Genomic DNA, 20,793 nt, shown 5'->3' on the forward strand with positions numbered 1-20,793 from the left:
GCGTACAATGCAGTAATTTGCGCGTTTAAACGTCGCAATATCTCCAACGGGAAGGAAATTACGGTCATTTTTCGTTAAAATGGACGAATGATCGCGTTTTGCGAGTTGTTGGGCTGGTTTTGACGCTTAAGACAGCGTGCACCATGTTGTGCGCGTAAAATGGAGTGATTTAGGCGTTTAAATGTCGAAATATCTTCAACGGGAACGAAATTACGGTCATTTTTCGACAAAAACGACGACAGGTCCCATTTTGCGAGTTCTTGGGCGTGATTCAACGCATATGGCAGCATGTTGTATGTTCTGCGTGGAAAATGGAGTGGTGTGTGCGTTTAAACGTCGAAATATCTCCAATGGGAAGGAATTTACGGTCATTTTTCGTGAAAATGTTCGAAACATCGCGTTTTGCGAGTTGTTGGGCTTCTTTCGACGCTTAATGCAGGGTGCACATTGTTCTGCGTGTAAAATGGAGTGATTTGGGCGTTCAAACGTCGAAATATCTCCAACGGGAAGAAACGTACGGTCATTTTTCGTCAATATCGTTGAAAGATCGCGTTTTGAGAGCTGTGGGGTTTGTTTGGAAGCTTTGTGCATCGTGCATTATGTTCAGGCGTGCAAAATGGAGAGGTTTGTGAGTTTAAACGTTGCAATATCTCCAACGGGAAGGAAATTACGGACATTTTTCGTCATTATCGACGAAAGATCGCATTTCGCGAGCTGTTGGGCTTGTCTTGGCGCTTAAGGCATCGTGCACAATGTCCTGCGTGTAAAATGAAGTGATTTGGGCGTTTGAACGTCGAAATATCTCCAACGGGACGGAAATCAAAGACACTTTTCGTCAAAATAGATGAAAGGTCACGTTTTTGCGAGCTGCTGGGCTTGTTTCCACTCTGACGGTAGTAGGGCGCTCTATATTCAGCCTCTAAAATGGAGTGATTTGTGCGTTTAAACGTCGAAGTATCTCCAACGGGAAGGAAATTAAATGCATTTTTCGTCAAAATCTACGAAAGATCGCGTTTTGCGTGCTGCTGGGCTTGTTTTGACTCTGAAAGTGGTATGCACTACACTCGGCTTGTGAAACTGAATGAAAGAAGACCGAAATATCTCCAGCAGTAACGAAATTAACATGATCTTTCGTCGATTTGAACGAAACCTATCTGTAGTTTCCTTCTCATTAGAGATACTTCGTCGTTAAAACGCTCTGTTCACACCATTTTACACGCACGACACACTCAGCGTCGAAGTAGGCCCAATAGTTAGCAAATCGCAATGTTTCCTCGATATTGATGAAAACTGATTGTAATTTCGTTACCCTTGGTGATATTGCGACGTTTAAACGCTACTTTCATACCTTTTTACACGTCGAATGTATTGCGCGTGACTTTCATCGTCGAAACAAGCTAAGCATCTCGCAAAATGCAATCCTTTGACGATGTTGACTTAAACTAGCTGTTCTCAATTTCCTGTTTTATATATTGCGAAGTTTACACGTTGTTTTCTCTCTATTATACACGCCGAATGTAGTGCTTATCATTGTCGTCGTCTATACAACCTCAGTACCTCGCAAAATGCTATCTTTTGACGAAAACGAGCCGTTATTTCGTTTCTGTTTGAGTTATTTAACTTTTAATCGCTGCTTTCACTGCATTTTCCACGCCGAATATTATAGTGCACGCCTCTGTCATCTTTGAAGCAGGCCAAGCTCCTCGCTAAATGCAATCATTTATGGATTTTGCCATTGATACGCTGTGTCGCGTTACAATAAACTGCCGCGTTTGCTTGTACGTGATGATACGATTTGAAACCTAAATTTGTAAGTAAACATTCTATGGACTATTTCAATTGGATTCGTTTTATTTACCATTCGATTTGAGGCTTACGATTGAAAAGGAATGAATCATTTAGCTTGTTACACTTACTTAAAGCGCAGCACTGTTGTGAACTATTCGAAACGTCCTGCTCTTCGCGACAAGTGAATGAAATCTTAAAACTCGTTGCACTTAAGGAAAGCGTGGCACTATGCGAAGATTCCAAACCGTTGTATTCTCTTAATGATTTAATGAATAAATTACATGCACATGGATAGCGCTTAATAGCGTTTAATGTAACTAGGAAATAAATTCCCCATTAACCTGTTATGTGCAGGAATACTGTCAAGTGAGAGAATTAAAGTTGTTCGAAATAAATAATTGGTTTTCATATACAAGATTTATTCAGTTGAACTAGGTTATATTAATATCAATATGCAACGATATATTCAGACTTTGCTTGATTATAATTGTCATTATATCGATTATATTTGTTATAATATGTATAAATGTAAATATAATTACTACACGAATTTCTATTCGCATTAGTCTTATTATATTACATAAGGTTTTCTACGTAAAGAAATTAGTTTAATCCAACTTTACTAATAACAGAATCTATCTTTAGTCGTCTGGGTATTTAATGTCACAAGGACAATAATAATCGCTGTCGTTCAATATAGGTAATGGCGTTCGAAAAGAAAAAGGGTGCGACTCTCCGTATTGGGGCGCACTCCACTATTCAGGTATCGGTGAGTTCGAGGGCGAGAAACTAGGTTTTGAACTTTCGCTGTTTAGTCCTAATTCTTGTCTTCCATTTTGTTTTTCTCTTTTAATTTCGTTAGGCATCAGTCTTTTAAAGCAACGTTCTGCTCACTTTTTGCTAAGGTGACCCTTACCTCTACGATTCTTTCTTGCTTTTTGCATCTAATATGAACAATATTCTCTGTGTGAGACCTGTGTGATTTCGCAAGCCTTGCCCAAAGATGAGCAATAATTGCTAACAATGGGAGGAGGAATGCGAAAATCCGTAAGTATCTTCAATGATTGAAAACACCGTAATCCTACGCAACGTCTTCGACTGCGTCGTAATCACAGATTAACACAGCGAATAATCGTTTTATCGTGAATAGTTCCAAGTTTGAAAATAATTATTTTATCTTTAGTAACTTTGCGAAATCGTAAGCAAGAATGAATATGCCAATTGGTGATGGTGTTCTCTGTGAATAACCAGCGTCTTTTCGTAGGCCTCGCCCAAAGATGAGCAATATTTGCTAGCAATGGGAAGAGAAACACGAAAACCCGTAGGTATTTTCGGTGATTGAAAACACTGGAATCAGTGGAACGTCATCGGCTGCGTCAGATCACTAGTTAATACAGCCAATAATACAGGTCGTTATGAGTTCAATATGACTTAAATAAAATCCGCATTAGTCGTATACTTGATATTCCGTATATAATATCGTACAACCGTGAAATTATCGGAGAAGAGAATATACAAAATTTAAAATTCTCACCTTGAAGATTTGTGTAGTCGATCACTCTTAGATGTACAACTTGTCGGTTAGGCGAACCTTAACACGTTGACGCCGGCGCTGAAATTCGTGGTTCTCTCCATGGCGCGGCGTCCGAATTCACTGTCAGCTTCGTTGGCCGCGCAGGGTCTCATTAGACTGTTCGTGTTACCGTATAACGTATTGCGGTATATACTATTACGTAGTACAATATAACGTTATAATGTGTTGCGGAAAATATACCGTACATACAATATATGTCGTTATGAAGTATTACCTTATAACGTATTACGGTATATAGCATCACGTTACATAGCACAACGTTAATACGTAGGTCGGTATATAATATTACGTTATATTGTATTAGCGTATAACATATAACGGTATATAGTAATAACAGATATAGTATTACGTTATACAGTATTCCGCAATAACGTCTATCGTTATATGGTGTTACGTCATAGCATATTGCGATATATAGTACAACGTTATATGGTAGCACATTATATCGTATTACGTTATACAGGATAAAGTTATATTAGTAATACGTTATAGCATATTATTTTATATGGTACTACGTTATATACTATTACGTTATATAGTATTGCATTATAACGTATCACGTCCAAATAGTACAACGTTATATGGTATTACATTATAACGTATTACGTTATACAGTAAAACGCTATATGGTACTAAGTTATAACGTATTACGCTGTGTACAAACTGCGGGATATCGTATAACATTATGTCGTATTACGTTGTAACGTATAACGTTATATAGTATGACATTATATGGTATTGTGTTATATCGTCCTATGTTATATAGTATTACACGATAACATATAACATTTTATGTTATTAAATATAATTCATTACGTTATATTGGATAATGTTCTGTGATATTTCGTTATAACGTATGACGTCATATAGTACAAGGTTATATGGCATTACGTTATATCGTTTTATGTTGTATAGTACTGCGGGATAACGGATACGTTATATGGTATTAAATATAACGTAATACGTTATATAGTACAGCGTTATATGGTATTACTTTGTAACGTATTACGTTATATAGTATTGCACAATAACGCATAATGTTATATGGTACTAAATATAATGTAGTACGTTATATAGAATAACGTTATATCGTATTACGTTACAACGTATGACGTCATATAGTACAACATTTTATGGTATTACGTTATATCGTATTACGTTGAATAGTACTACGTGATAACGTATAACGTTATACCTTATTAGGTTGTTACGTGTTACGTTATATAGTATAACGTTATATGGTATTGCGTTATATCGTATTATGTTTTATAGTATTGCATTATAACGTATAACGTTATATGGTATGACGTTATAACGTATTAAGTTATATAGTATTGCGCGATAACGTATAACGTTATATGGTATTACATCAGAACGTATTACTTTATATATGTCGGGTTATGATTTAGAATTGGGTTAGGGGCGTGTAATGAATTTTTACCAGGATTATTATTCGTTGTCACACGATCGAGGTAGCGTTTATTAACACAAGTATGGGTGTTACAAGTTTGGCAATTGGCCGCGGTATCTAGACACTAATGACATTCACCTTTAGTTCCATATAACGAATCTGCGGTCAACGGGATAGCAGATATACTTTGCTCTAAAGTCTAAGTAGGACTCGACTTACTTTTCGCTATACAAGGATTACTTAACTAACTCTTTATCGAAACGTGGATTATTCACCGATCGTACAGACACTAGATACATGAGTAATGAGACTGCAAAAAAGGACTGTCTTTCGGTCACGATGACACAGCAGAGAAGAACTATGATGGGTTGTGCCTAAGGGCACGAGATATTTGGATTCGTCGAGGAATGCCAGCGCTCAGATGGTGTAGGAAAAGGACGTTGTTGTTAATTGGTTAATTTCTGTGTTGGTGGTTAGAAAAGGATGCTAGCTTCCCTTGAGAGAAAGTTCCTAGTGGGAAGCGTCGTACGCGAAACAAGCAGATCTCCCGTACCTTCTCGCAATAGGAGACAGATTTACGGTCAGATAGAATAAAGACTGTTCGTCAATTTGAAGGACCTTAGTTGACTTAATCCTAAGATATATAGCGGGTTCTCATGCTAGTTGAATATATACTGTGAATGATGCATCGAAATCTGGCGATCATCTTGCCCGAAGAATGGGATCTGTGCATGGCGAGCCACGGGGCCGTTGGAATGTTTACTGTTAAGTGTCGGTACGGCTAATTCTTTAAAGGAGAGCTATGCAGTTCTATACCTCTGTTAGACGAAATGTTTATCCCGTGATCGCAGCTACGTTCTGTGACTAGTTGTCGCCTCGAACCTAAGCTCATTATCTCAAGTCTCGAACAATTGTGTTTGGGTTATTTTGTAAAAGCTACAATATTGTGGGTTTTCCAAGTAATTCTAACGGGGGGCCGGTGTGCTTTCTTCTCCGACATGGCCATCCTGACAATCGCACGCCCTCGGATGTATCTAGAATATAGGGTTTTCCCAACGTTAGGCTCGATATAAATGATGTTCTATACAATTTAACTAAGTGTCCAAATAGTTCAAGGGTCCTGTTTCACAACAAAAATTTTGATCAAATGTTCGATAAAAAAAAAAAAAAAGAATTAATAGGGAGCAGAAATCAAGAACGTTATGATTAGCATTCGAAGTACTAGTTGCATTCTGTGAATTATTAGTTCGACCGTAATGACATAATGGACCATTCTCGACCTCGTACCTGGACCAATCTCACTTCTCTGGATCATATTACCACACTGAGCGTTTGTGGAAACACTATGTTAGATGCTATGACTATAGTGCTAATGATACCTGAATTGAATTGGGCAACGGTGTGTTGATCTCGCATTTAATTTCTTTGGACCACATGACTACCCGTAAGCGGATGTGATCCATTATGCTCGATCTTACACCTGACTATATCAGATTGCCACACTGGACATGTGAGAGAGCATTGAACTTCATCGTATCGCCACACTGGGCGTGTCGTGAGATGGCTGAGTGCCACACTGGGCATATCGTAAAAAGGCTAGGTACAACACTGGGTATATGTAACCTCGTTCTGCTAAGTGCTATGGTAATGATGATCCTGTGATATCGGGGTACTCGTATCGTCATGGTTACTGTTCCCATCATCACCGCAGACATCCAACTCAGTAGGAACGCAAGTATCTGGCATTTTCTTCAGCCTATCATGACTGTATTTATACGACCGTTCGCCGTCTAGCGTTTTTAAAATGTATCTATCTCCTTCCAAAATTTCTGATATCACAAATGGACCGCTAAATTTCGGATCTAGTATCGTTTGATTCCTTTCCTCACTTTTTTTTTAAATACAAAGTCATCGAAATTGAATTTAACTACTTTGGCTTTCGTTTTATCGAATCTTTCTTTATCGCACTTAGCGCTGTTCTCTATATTTTGTATGGCCTGTTGTCTTACGTTGGAGATATCTATTTCCTTTTCTTCGGTATTTTCAGGTAGTAGTAACCCGTAGGGTCTTGCTGTTTTACCAATTAATAGTTCTAACGGACCCGATTTAGTCACACGATTGGTGGTGCAATTTAAAGCTAATTGTATTTCGCCGATCGTGTCTTGCCATGATCGCCCGGTCGTTTCTACTGTTGTAAACATGTCCTTTAACGTGCCCATAGTACGCTCTACCTGCCCATTCGCTCTACTAGCTCCGGTTGCTATTAAGTGGAGTTTAATGTGTTTATTCTGACAAAAATCTTGGAATTCATTACGCGTGAAACATCTCCCTGGATCCGCTATTATCCGCGAGGGACTGCCGAATAGGAATACGGCAGATATATGCGCCTTAACGGTGCTGCGGGAGTCCATCTTACGAATATGGTGTAAGTATACGAATTTGGTAAAGGCATCGATCAAAACAATAACGTATTCTTTCGAATCGTTTTTGCCGCTCAGCTTGCATGTTATGCCTATGTAAACTGTATGTCAAGGTATGCTGATCTCAGGTATGGGGTGTAATTCGGCTTGTACTATACCTATATTCGCCTTAGAAATCTGGCAAGCATGACAGTTCTCTACGAATTTCCGAACATATTTCGACATCTCTTCGAACCAGTAATACTTGTACAGTTTCTCGAGCGTTTTATCTTAAACTAAGCGCATAATTGACTGGTGTATGTGATTAGTAACGGACCACCTGAAACCTCTTGGTACGATGAGCAAGCAGAGGCTTCTGCCTCTCCTTTGTACTTTACGGTAAAGGGTATTTGCAGTTTGTTGGCGATTTCAGAGATTGGGGGGTCGCGTCGTTGTTCCGCTAGTAGCAATCTTCTGAGATATCGGCCACATTAATTTCCTTTTCTTTGATTTTGTTAGTTGTGGTACGGTCACTGTCTACGGGGTTACGCAAAAAGGAATCTACGTGGGTCATTCGTTTACCTTCTCGGTACATGATGTCAAAAGTAAAAGTTTGTAAGTAAGCTCACCACCTATAACCCCTGGTAATAATTCGACTATTCGATGCGTCTTATATTCCACACCTGCTGCCAAATGCAACGCACAGCATTCGGTTTACGCGATATCAATTCTGGGCCCTGTCACATACAGCGTAATTGCAGTTTTTTATATTTAGGAATAAATATTCCATTGAACGTATATCCGTTTCTATTTAAGATATGTCAACAATTCGGGGCGCGTTACACTTCACACCTGCTGCCAAATGAAGCGCACCTCATCTGGTTTGCGTTACGTCAACTCTGGTCCCTGCCAAACCCACTGAATTTGCAGTTCCGCATATTCAGGATTCAATATTAATTTGATTGCATCTCGACCGCTATTGGAGATATGTCGTCAGTTCGATGCCTGTTATACTCCACATTCTCTGCCAAATACAGCCCTCTTGCTCCTGTTTACGCTATCACAACTCTGGTCGCGGTAAAATACAACGTCTTTGCAATTATGAATGTTCAGGTTTAAATATACAATTGAACGTGTCTCTGTATCTATTGCAGATATGTCGATATTTGGATGCGCGCTATACTACACAATTGCAGCGAAATACAGCGCACATAAGCAGTTTTTCGCTACGTCAGCTCGGTGCCCTGACAAATCAAGCGTAATTGCATTTTGCAGGTCCTGTCCTTTATATTCAATTGAACGTATCTAGGTTGCCATTGGAGATATGTGGACAATTTTATGCGCGTTACAATCCACATCTGTCGTCAAATACAGCGCACGTTGCTCGGTTTGCGCGGCAGATAAATACCTACGAATGTACCTCGGTATGCATGACTTCTACTGACGTTTCATACCGGGGGCAGCAAGAACTCCTCAACCACTCAAGGACTTCTTGTGAAGCGCAAAGGAGCGCAACGCGTCCATTGAGTGGTCCGAACAATCCGAAAAGAACTTCCGCGTGTCGAAACGCCTCTTAGATGATACGACAATGTTAGCGCAGCCGATTCGCTGCGCGCCCGTTAGCCTCGCTGTACAGCGCGACGTACACCCGATGTATACCGCGGTGAAACTATTTAGACACGCCGTCGAAGGAAAAGAAATCGCAATCTGCACAGATCATAAACCCCTGATATACGCGTTTAACCAACATCTTGTCAAGTGTTCGCAATGACAATTTTGACGGCTCGACCAGTTCGGACAATTTACGACCAATAATTGGCACATTAAAGGGAAAGACAATAACGTAGCGGACACTTTATCCCGGATTGAAGCGATCGGTAAATCCGTACATCATCAAACGTTAGTCGCCACGAAAGAGAAGGGTAACGAGATGCGTGAAATCATTACCGCCGGCTCATACGCGCTGCAATTGAAAAAAGTACGTATTCCCGATCAAGGGGTCGGAACTTACTGCGATATCTCGACCTAAATCCTGCGACCATAGGTACCCGAACCATCACGACACAGTGTAGTGTAGTCACTGCATGGACTTTCCCATCCGAGGATATCTAATACGCAAAAATGGTTGACGACGCCTTTCGTCTGGCCGTCCGTTAATAAAGATTGTCGAAGGAGGACGCGACAATATATACCGTGTCAAAGTTTCTACGTCACCAGACATGTATCCTCACACGTCGGAACGTTTAAAACGTTAGCAGGCCGGTTCGAACACATACACATAGACATTATTGTCATGCAATACTCGCAAGCTTATCGATATTGTGTAAGGTGTGTCGATCGTTTTACGCGTTGGCTTGAATCCGTTCCCGGCACCGATATGGAAGCGCTAACCGTTTCTTCGGATATCCTTTCTACTTGTATAGCTCACTTTGGCGTACCTCTAAAAATCACGACCGACCAAGGTCGCCAAATTGAATCGCGACTGTTTGAGGAGTTTGCTCGGCGCAAAGCACTTACGCACGACGGCCTATCACCCCGCGTCTAATGGGATGGTAAGAACGCCTACATAAACAGTCAAAAGCGGCGATTGAGTGCCATGACACGAGCAACTGGGTCCAAATTTTGCCGATTGCTTTACTACGCATTAGAGCAGTGATGAAGGAGGACATTATCGCGACGGCGGCCGAAATGGTTTACGGTACCGGCATACCATTGCCGGCGAAATTCTTCCTGTTAACACAGCAGGGGGCCAATTCGGAATACGCGCACCGACTAAAAGAACGGATGGAGAGAGCCAGGCGAGACCCGGTTACGCGTCATGGCGAAAAGCAAATCACCATTTTTAAAGAGCTATGATCATCGTTGTATGTTTTCTTGACGCGATAGGAGACCCTTTACAGCGGCAGTACCACGGGCCGTTTAAAGTAAGAAAAGGAAAAGGAAGTAATTATGCTATTAAAATAAATAATCACAACGTAACGGTTTCCGTAGCCCGATTGAAACCGGCGTTTGTTGTGCCGGACGACTTAGAGGAAAACACCGCCGAAACCCGTAACGTACTGATTCCGGTAGGTGAAACGAACGCAACCATAGTGGCCAATCTCCACATACGGTTGACGTCAACTTACACCAGCATACCTACACAATGACGCCTACGCTTCAAATCTTTCGTCGAAATTTTAATGTTTTAACGAAATACTTGTCGTACTTCCAATATCTAACTGACAGAAATACACTATTTATAATAGCATAAAGCATGTTAATTTCGTAGCTGAGAATTATTGGACGTTTCTCATTTAATTCGTAATCGCACTAATTTTTTCTAACGAAATAAGCCATTTATTTATCGTCCGGACTTGTACTATGACATTTATATCATAATAGCAATGTGACAATGAAGCAACCTGAATACAGAAATACCATTTCAAACCATTTCGCCCATATTTCTTAAGTTGTTTATAAATGATTCGTGTATGCCCTTTGTTCTTTCTTCCCCTACTGCGGCGAAACCATAACTTTTATTTAAACAAAATCAACCATGTTTTAGATCCTTCGCGGAGAGACGCGATCGGGAGATAGCGCGTCAACTAGAGTTGTAAATTCCCGTTAAGATTAGATAGTCAACGCCACGACCTGATCGACCCCAATGTTTCTGTTTCGATAATAGCAGTGGCTCAATTGAGTGTACACTGAATTAGCGGGTTTTAAATTACAGTTTATTCAAACATCTTGTTGACTATAGCGATATAAACTGATATAGTAGAATTAGGTTTCCATTGTTAGACAATGTTGCAGTGTTGAGTACGCTACGTAAGCTTAGATGGTGGCGGGTCAAAAAATGTATAACGACTTCAGAGATACTGATTGATCTAAAGCTAAGAAACCAGTCACGAGATGTTGACTGTTCTAAAAATGAGGAATATGTGACGTTCAGTGACGATGCTGTGGCGGAGGAAAGCTAGTCATGGGTTTGCCTAGCTCACGGGACCATCGGGTTTGTCGATGACAACTTTGTCTAGGAAAGTGAGGCCAATAGATATTGCTTCTGATTGGATAGTAGGAAGGTTGCTGGACTAGGAAGGGTCTTAGCCGTCGCCAAGAGAAAGTTGCTAAACGGAAGATACCGAACGTGAGAAAGACCAACTTTTCGGTATCTTCCCGTAGTAGACAATAAATGTAAGGAACACTTGAAATAAATGATACTTGTTTGGCCTGAAGGACCTTAACTATGGAAATGCCTAGATTTATTGCGGCTTCTTAGGGCTATTGTGGGTATACAGTAAGGATATGTAAACATCAGGCTGTCATCTTGCCCGCGGTGTGTGGTCTGGGTTAGGTAGAGAGTCAGCCGACGTAACAAAGTAATAGTAAAAGAACAAGTTTGATAACTGAAAGAATGCCATTTGAGAATAGACCACATGGCGGCCGGTGATGCAGATACGGCTCGACTCAAAGTCCGAAGGTCGCCAAAGATTACCTGCATCGAAAACTTGTTGTTATTATAACATCTAACTAACAGGCATGTGCCGTTTATAATAGAATAAAACATATAAAATTCTGAGCTAATAACGATTGAAATTGTGTAACTTAATTCACATTTGCAACAATTTTTTTAACGAAATTTGGCTATTATGTATCGTCCGGGATCTTACTATGACGTTTACATTCTGAAGTGATGGATCGTGTTAGTGAGAGCAAGAAACATTTGAGTTTATTTAACAAAGAAATTTATTGTAATATATTCATGGTGTACATGGTGTACTTTGCACAGGACTCGCGATTATTAAACCTGCGATTCATGGTATTACTAGTAGCAGTTCGCGACTCGCGCTTACAAGTTCGACTTCTGGTCGATGCGTTTTATTCGCGCTATATGTTCGGATGATGTTTGCCTAAGATCCCGAGGAACTCTGAACAATTACTAAGTACTGCCAATGATTGCTTCGGACCGACATATAACGATTGACTTTTCGTCACGATGATGCCGCGAAGAAAAACATTGTTGGGGTGTGTCTTAGGATGCGAGATCGTTGTTAATTGGCTAATTCTTACGTTGGTGGTTGGAAAAGGATGCTAACTGCCCTCGAAAGAATGTCGCGAGCGGGATGCATCGTACGTGAGAAAAGCATACTTCTCGTATCTTCCCATAGGAGGTGATACGTTTAGTGACTGCTAAGAGAATGACAGTTTGTACTTTTGGAAAACCTTGACTAAATAAATCCTAAGATTTATAACAGGTCGACATCTGGCAATCATGTTGTCCGAAGAATAGGGTTTTTGTGTAGCCAGCCACGGGACAGAAACCGTAGGAAAGTTTATTGTCGAGTGCCGCTACAGTACCCCCGTACCAGTGATAACGTTCATTTTGTGCATCACAGGTAGATCATCCATGCTATAATATCCAAGGCTTGCCTAAAAATGATCATGAAAGCGAACTTTCCTGCCCGCGTGCGTGGTGTAACGAATTCTTGAGTCACCTTTGCTTTGCTGTGCCCGCTCAGCGTTTTGCATAATTAGAGTTTGGGCGGTATAAAAACGTCGCGGGTTCCAGTGTTGAAGTTGTTGTTGTTCGATGTAGTCGAATAAAATAGAAACGTGCTTCAATCCATCTAAGGACACTATCACTTCTTTATCATTAATCTTAACGGAAAGAGTCTTTTTTCCACGCTGTACGACCTGGTCAGGGCCTTCGTAGTGTGGTTGTGATGGGCCTCCGATCGCGTCATGGTGTACAAATACGTATGGCGATGTTTCGAGATCGCAGAATAAGAAGGTTGTCTTCTGATTGTGTCGCGTAATTGGGCTAGACCTGATTTTTTGTATTCGCTCTTCCAAGCGGTTCGCGAATTCCGTGTTGGCCTGTTGTATCGCTGGTAGAAAGAATTCTGCCAGTGCCGTGAACCACTTCGGCTGCCGTTGCGTTCAAGTCCTCCTTGATAGCGGTTCTTACGCCTAATACAACTATTGGAGTTTATAAGATTTCTACCCAGTTGCTCGTATCGTGGCATTTGATTGCTGCTTTTAGTTTTCGATGCAGGCTTTCTACCATGCCGTTCGATCCGGGGTGATAGGATATCATGCGCAAATGTTTAATGCCAAGCAACCGGCATAGTTCGTTAAATAGGTTTGATTCCAACTAGCGTCCTTCATCAGTCGTTATTTTTGAAGGTACGCCGAAACGAGCTATCCATGTTGAGAGCAGAGCCGAAGCAACGGTTGTCCTTCCATACCGACGATGGCAATGGCTTCGTGACAACGCCAAAAACGGTCGCGACGTCACCAGTTTTTGCGTGGCGCGTATCCCTGGATGGGAAAGTCCGTGGAATGAATTAAATACGTCGCGTCGCAGGGTTTTCGGTACGTATGGTCGCGCAATGTCGCCTGATACGTCGCAATATATTTCTACGTCGTGATCAGGAAATCCAATTATCTTTACTCATAACGCGGATGTTCCGATGGTGTCGATGTCGAGCAGTTCGTTATCGTTATACTGCACGGCGGAGAGAGTTTGCTGACCTACATACTTCCCTATCGCTTCGATTCGTGAAAGAGCGTCGGCTACATTGTTATCTAGCTCCTTTATGTATCGTATGTTGGTGGTGAATTCTCCTATGTAATCCAAATGTCGGAATTGTTGCGGCGAACATTTATCAAGGTTTGATTGAACGCGTATGTAGGGGGTTTGTTGTCCGTAAAAATTATAAAACTTCTCCCTCCTATGCCGCGTCGAAATCGCTTGACCGTGGTGTACATGACGAGTAGTTCGCGACCGTACGCGCTATACTTGCTCTGCGCGGAGTTTGAAGGTATAATAAGGAAACCTAATGGCTGCCAAGTGTCGTTTTCGCGTTGCTGCAAGACCGCTCCTAAAGCATAATCGAATGTGCCTACCGCGACGCTAACAGGCGCGCCAGGTATCGGAGGTGCTAACATCGTGGCGCTAGCGAGGGCGCGTTACGTCTCTCGGAAATCAGCTTCGAATTGTTCCGACCATTTGATGGGCGCGTTGCCCTTTTTACTTCCTTGTAGTAATTCATTGAGCAGTTGAAAGATATTTGCGGCCCCCGGTATGAAACATCGGCAGTAGTTAATCTTACCGAGGTACCTTCATAATGCTTTAGTAGTCGCGGGAAGCGATGCTTCCACAATGGCGTCAACGCGTTCGACAAGGGGCTTTATTTCGTTCGCGTTTACGCAGTGGTCCTAGAATGTGATTTCATTCACAACGAATTTACACTATACGGGGTTGACGGTTACGGCATAGTCGCGTAAACGTGCAAACAAAATCCGCAAGTGATCGTGGTGTTGTTCTTCGGTTTCGGACGCTATTAAAAAATCGTCTATGTATGCGAATACGAAATCAAACCCACGAGTGATTTCGTCGACGAATCGTTGACACGTTTCTGCGGCGTTTCGAAGCTCGAAAATCATGTTGCCTGCTTCGAAAAGGCCGAATGGTGTCGTGAACGCGGCTTCCTTAACGTCTTTGAGTGCGATCGGAATTTGATGGTAAGCGCGAACAAGATCGATTTTTGAGTATATTTGCTTACCGTGCAGATGTTGCGGGAAATCGTCAATATGCGGTGGGGAGTAGCACGCAGGTACCGTGCGGGTGTTCACCGCACGATAGTCGCCTCATGGTCGTATGCCTCCATCCTTTTTCGGCACGACGTGCAGGGGTTATGACCATGAATTTTTCAATGGCCGCATGATTTCTTGATCGATCATAAGTGCAAACTCCGTCTTAATCTGTTTGAGACGATCCGATGCGAGGCGACGGATTTTACTTTTGACACGAGGCCAGGTGTGGTTTCGATGTAGTGTACCACGCCGTGTCGAATTTTCTCTCGTCCGCAGTAATACTACATAACATTTTACATTACACTGCAATAATATATAACATTATACGTTATACTGTAATACTATATAACGTTATACGTTATGGTGTAGTACTACATTACGTTATACGTTATGATGTAGTACTACATTACGTTATATGTTATAACGTAACACAATATAACGTTATGCGTTATAACGTAACAGGATATAACGTAATACGAAGCGAAGTAGTACCATATAACGTTACACGTTATCCTATAATACTGAATAAAGTTATACGTTATACTGTAATACTATGTATCGAAATACGTAGTACTCTAATACTAAATAATGCTATACGTTGTACTGTAATACTTCATAACGTTATACGGTAAAACGTAATATTATATAACATTATAGGTTATACTGTAATACTTTATAACGATATACATTGTAACGTAACGCTATATAACGTTATACGTCACAATGTAATACTTCATAACCTTATACTTTATAACGTAATGTAAAATAAAGTTTTACATAACAAAGTAATACCATATACCGTTATACGTTCCACTATAATAATAAATCATGCTATACGTTATATTGTGATACTATATAACGTTACACGTCTTAACGTAATACCATATAATGTTACATGCTATAACGTAATACGGTATATCGCTATACGTTACACAACAATACAAAATAATGTTATTCGTTGTACTGTAATACAATATAACGACATATGTTATACTGCAATAAGAAATAATGATGTACGTTATATTATAATACGTTATGTAGCACTATAGTATAAAGTATAACGAAATGAAGTATTATGTTATAACGTATAACGATATATAGTTTTAAGTCATAACGTATAACGTTATATAGAGTTTGGTAATAACGTATAGCGTTATATAGTATAACGTCATAACGTACAACGTTATGTAGTATAACGTGATAACGTATAACGTTATATACTATTACGAAATAACGTATAACGTTATATAGTAATACGCTATAACATATAACGTTATATAGTATTACGTAATAAGGTATAACGCAAATTTGTATCATAGTATAACCTACAACGACATATAGTATTACGGTATAACGTATAACGTTATATAGGATTACGTTGTGAAGTATAATGTTGTGTGGTATTATAGTGTAACGTAACACGTTATGTAGTATTATAGAATAAAGTATAACGACATATAGGATTATGTTATAACGTTTAACGTTATACAGTTTTACGTTATAAAATATAAGGTCATATAGTATTATTGTAGGAAGAATAATGACACATGGTATTATGTTATAACGTTTAAAGTTATATAGAATTATGTTATAACGTATATCGTGATATAGTTTTACGTCATAACGGATAACGTTATATAATTTTACTTCATATCGTATTATGTTATATAGTATTAAGTTATAACGTTTAACGTTGTGTAGTATTACGATACAACGTACAAGGTTATATGGTATTACGTTATAACGCATAACGTCATATAGTACTACGCTATGACGCATAATGTTATATAGCATTACGTTATATCGCATTACGTTGTATGGTATTACGTTATAACGTATATCGTTATATAGTATTGTGTTATAACGTATAGCGTTATATAGTATTACGACATAACGTATAACGTTATGTAGTATTATATTATAACGTATAACCTTATGTTGTATTACGTTACAACGTATAACGTTATATAGCATTACGTTTTAACGTATAAGGTTATATATTATTACGTTATAACATATAATGTTATGTAGTATTATAGTATAACGTATAACGTTATATAGTATTACGTTATAACGCATAAGGTTATATAGTATTACGTTATAATGCATAACGTCATATAATTTTACGTCATTACGTATAACGTTATGTAGTATTATAGTATAACGTATAACGATATATAATAATACAGTATAACCTACAATGTTACGTAGTATTACGTTCTAACGTATAACGTTATGTTGTATTACGTTATAACGCATAGGGTTACATAGAATTACCTTATAACGCATAATGTTATATAATGATACGTTATAACGTATAAGGTTATATAGTATGACGTTATAACGCATAACATTATATAATTTTTCGTCATAACGTATAACGTTATGTAGTATTATAGTATAACGTATAACGTTACCTAGTATTATAGTATAACGTTATGCAGTATTATAGTATAACGTAAAACGTTATGTAGTATAATATTATAACGTATAACGTACTGTAGTATTATAGTATAACGTATAACGTTATATAATATTACAGTACAACGCATAACGTTGTTTAATTGTACATCATAACGTATAACGAAATGTAGTATTATAGTATAGCACATAACTTTGTATAGTATTACGTTAGAACGTTTAACGTTATATCCTATTACGTTATAACGCATAGCGTTATATAGTATTACGTTATAACGCATGGCGTAATTTTTTATACTATCGTTAAGTCCAATGTTTTCCTGTGTTCTTCCTGTTTGCTAGTTTTATCCTATAGTTTGTGCCTTTTTTTATTATCTCATGTTCCAAGTCTATTCTTTCTGCATCTGTCCTAATCACATATCCTGCAGTATCGGGTAATAATATTAATAATATTTAGAACATATGATATCTGTATGATATCCTTTTTAGGAAACCGGTGTGTATATTTTTTCTATTTCTGCTGAATGATGCAATTCCCATACTCTTCTACTATATAACAGAGTTGTCAATGCTTATCACTTTAAAAAATTTTATTGCTGTATTCAAATCACATTTTGTCTACATAATCAGTTTCTAAACTGCCCATTGTTATTTTTATGTGGCATATAATAATAACTTTGTTACTACTTCAATATTTGGAATGTGCCTGTTTTTATAAATGATACATCCAAGATATATCTCCATTCGACTATTAGTGGTATTCACTTCAATGTGGGTTCTTATACAGTATTTTTATAACTCCACTAATTGTATCTTATAAATGTTTTATATTTCCTTATATCACTAAGTCATCTGCATAATATACATCCCCTACTATTTATTTATGTTCCTTATTAATAAAGTATTTATTTGAATGTTATAAAATATTGAGTGTTGTATTGAGCCCATAAATAGTATGTATATCTTCTCCTTTGCTCTTGTTACTGTTACCTAAGCCCTTTGGCTGCTACGTCCTCAGTTGTTTTGATCGTAATTATTTTTTTGCAAAGCAATGTTGTGTCTTTTAGCTTAAAGGTACTATTCTTTGCTGTAAAACTTTAAAATTCAAAAGTTGCAAGTTTGTCTGTTTTATATTGTGCAATAAACACTTGTAGTAATCGTTGAGTAAAACTGGCCAAGAGTGGTTAACCTTAACAGTGTTGAGAGCCATTTTAAAATGTGCATATATTTGGAAACGTCAAAAACAGAAAAAGATTATATTTCAAAGGATATGAAAGGAATTTTGAGCATTGTTTCCTTTTTTATGTTTTCAAACTAAAAATAGTATTCTCTAATTCTTAAAGTAATTATTATTCCTAAATTCTTAAATATTATTAAATAATATTATTAAAAATTATTAAATTTAATTAAATGTTGGTTTGACAACATTGAACACTCTTTATTTTTTATCAGCTTCATTCTAGAATATAAGGATTCACAGCTATGAAATATGTCAAAAATTATTCAACAAGCCGCTAGCTTTAATTTTGGATATTTTTATTCTGGTAGAAGTTTACGAAATTCCAAAGGGGAAGCACTTGGTTTGTGAAGTAATTGTAGAATTTGATCTTCTTACATGTCTATTAGGCCCATTTCAACATTAGCCATTTTAGAAACTGCCATAGAAGATATTGGAAATCCATCTTCAGGAATTTATATCGCAAAGGGATTGATGATACTGGGTTCCAAACCTGTTGCTAAAATGTTGATGTAATCCTAATTTCCCCAAATTTTCATCTTTATTTTTAAACTGCAATTTAAGGCAAGGAAAATGATTAAAAGTTTCTTTTTTCTTATTTCAAATCATTTTTCCTTCTTAAAAAGTATTTTAAGAAAGATAAAAAATATTTTTTTATCAAAGTATGATAGCGTTTGTGATAGATAATGAATGATCTTGTCCTTTCTTTGCAACGCTATATCTAATATCCTTAAATGTTCCATATCTTTTCATTTACTTATACTCTCATCTTATTCTTCTGGTCTGCAAGTATAACTCTTATAGCTTTTAATGGTGTTCTGTTTTTATTTCGTTAATATATTCCACTTCATTTATCACTTTTAATTTATCTTCATCCCTTTGTGTTCATCTATCTTATTTTGTACTTTCATGTTTTCTTCTTTTTTATATACATTTTGTTTCCTTATCTCCTATTATTTTTCTCTAGTTTAACGTTTTGCATTAGGTGTAACTAAATATATTATTTGCGTTTCTTATCTTCTTTAATTTGTCTTTCATATTTCTCATTTCCCTAAACATATCTATTTTTTTCAGGATTTCAAATTTCATGCCTTTATTCCCTGTGTTGACAACTATATTTTTTTTATTTATACTTCTTGTTATCTATTCTTTGTCTTTTGTTGCCGTTTTGCTGTCTGCGATATGTTTTTGTAATTTTCCTCTTGTGTTTCTTTCCTCTGCCATTTTAGTTATAATTGTCTATTTTCTTGAACTTTCTTTGTTCTATTGTAGTTTCCTATTATCTGTTTTATCTTTTTCTGGTTTTTTATTTAATTCACTGTCACAATTTCTAGTTTCTTACAACATTTTATTGTATTGTCTGGTTTTCCTTTTATTACATTCTATATGTGGGATTCAGCCAACTGTGGAAATTGACAACTGTATGTGAAAAGTAATGAAATAATTCTGGAAATCAATGTTTCTGAAATTTTCTTTCAGATATTACTTTTTATGCTACATTTAAGTATAACTGTGAAATAAATTTTCATTTTTCTATCCTTATTTTGGATTATGAATTACATTAATAATTTCCAGCATAATAATAATAGAAGGAAATGTCACTTTGGTATATAAATTATGGAAAATGATTATTTTTTATATTTATATGCACATTAGGGGAAGTTGAAGTTGAAAAATAGATTATTCGAATCAACATTTTTAATGGAAAATTTGAGAAATTAAAAATTAAAAAATCAATTATTATAATTATTAGAATATTTATCAACATTGGATTCTGAAAGTCTGTTGTGTATATGTTCATTGCTTTTCAATCGTTTATAATATGTATAATGTTTCTTTGGAATAGTTTGAGTTTCATAAATTTTATGTAAATCTTCAACTTTTAAAGTGATATGTGTTTAAAATGATTATATGTTGTTGGAATGGCGATGCCCTCTCTTCTTTTTTTGACATTGACTTTATCAGTTGACTAAAGAAATATCAGTTGACTAAAACCTCTTACATTGTACTCCTTAAAAGATTCATTTTTCTCATAGCAAAACCAGCAAATATTTTACATTGAGATCTTAGGTATTTAAAAATTAACATTAAACCTGACCATGGAAAGTTTTTAGAGGTCTTAGTAGTTTGAGCCCATCCTTTTGTATCATATACTAGAATATTTCTTGATTTTCTCTTAATTCTGGCATGAACTGAGTCACATTCAAAATTCATTTGTATTGCGTCAGATTTGTGGTTCCGGTAAAACCGAACAGCAAAGCATTGCACATTCGTAAATCAAACTAAGAGTATAACGTCGTTCTTATGTAACATAGATATTCTATGTTATTTTGACATAAAATTAAGATCAAAAAGGGGCATT

This window comes from Bombus fervidus, unplaced genomic scaffold (genome assembly GCF_041682495.2).
Source record: "Bombus fervidus isolate BK054 unplaced genomic scaffold, iyBomFerv1 scaffold0024, whole genome shotgun sequence".
In the NCBI taxonomy this organism is placed as follows: Eukaryota; Metazoa; Arthropoda; class Insecta; order Hymenoptera; family Apidae; genus Bombus; species Bombus fervidus.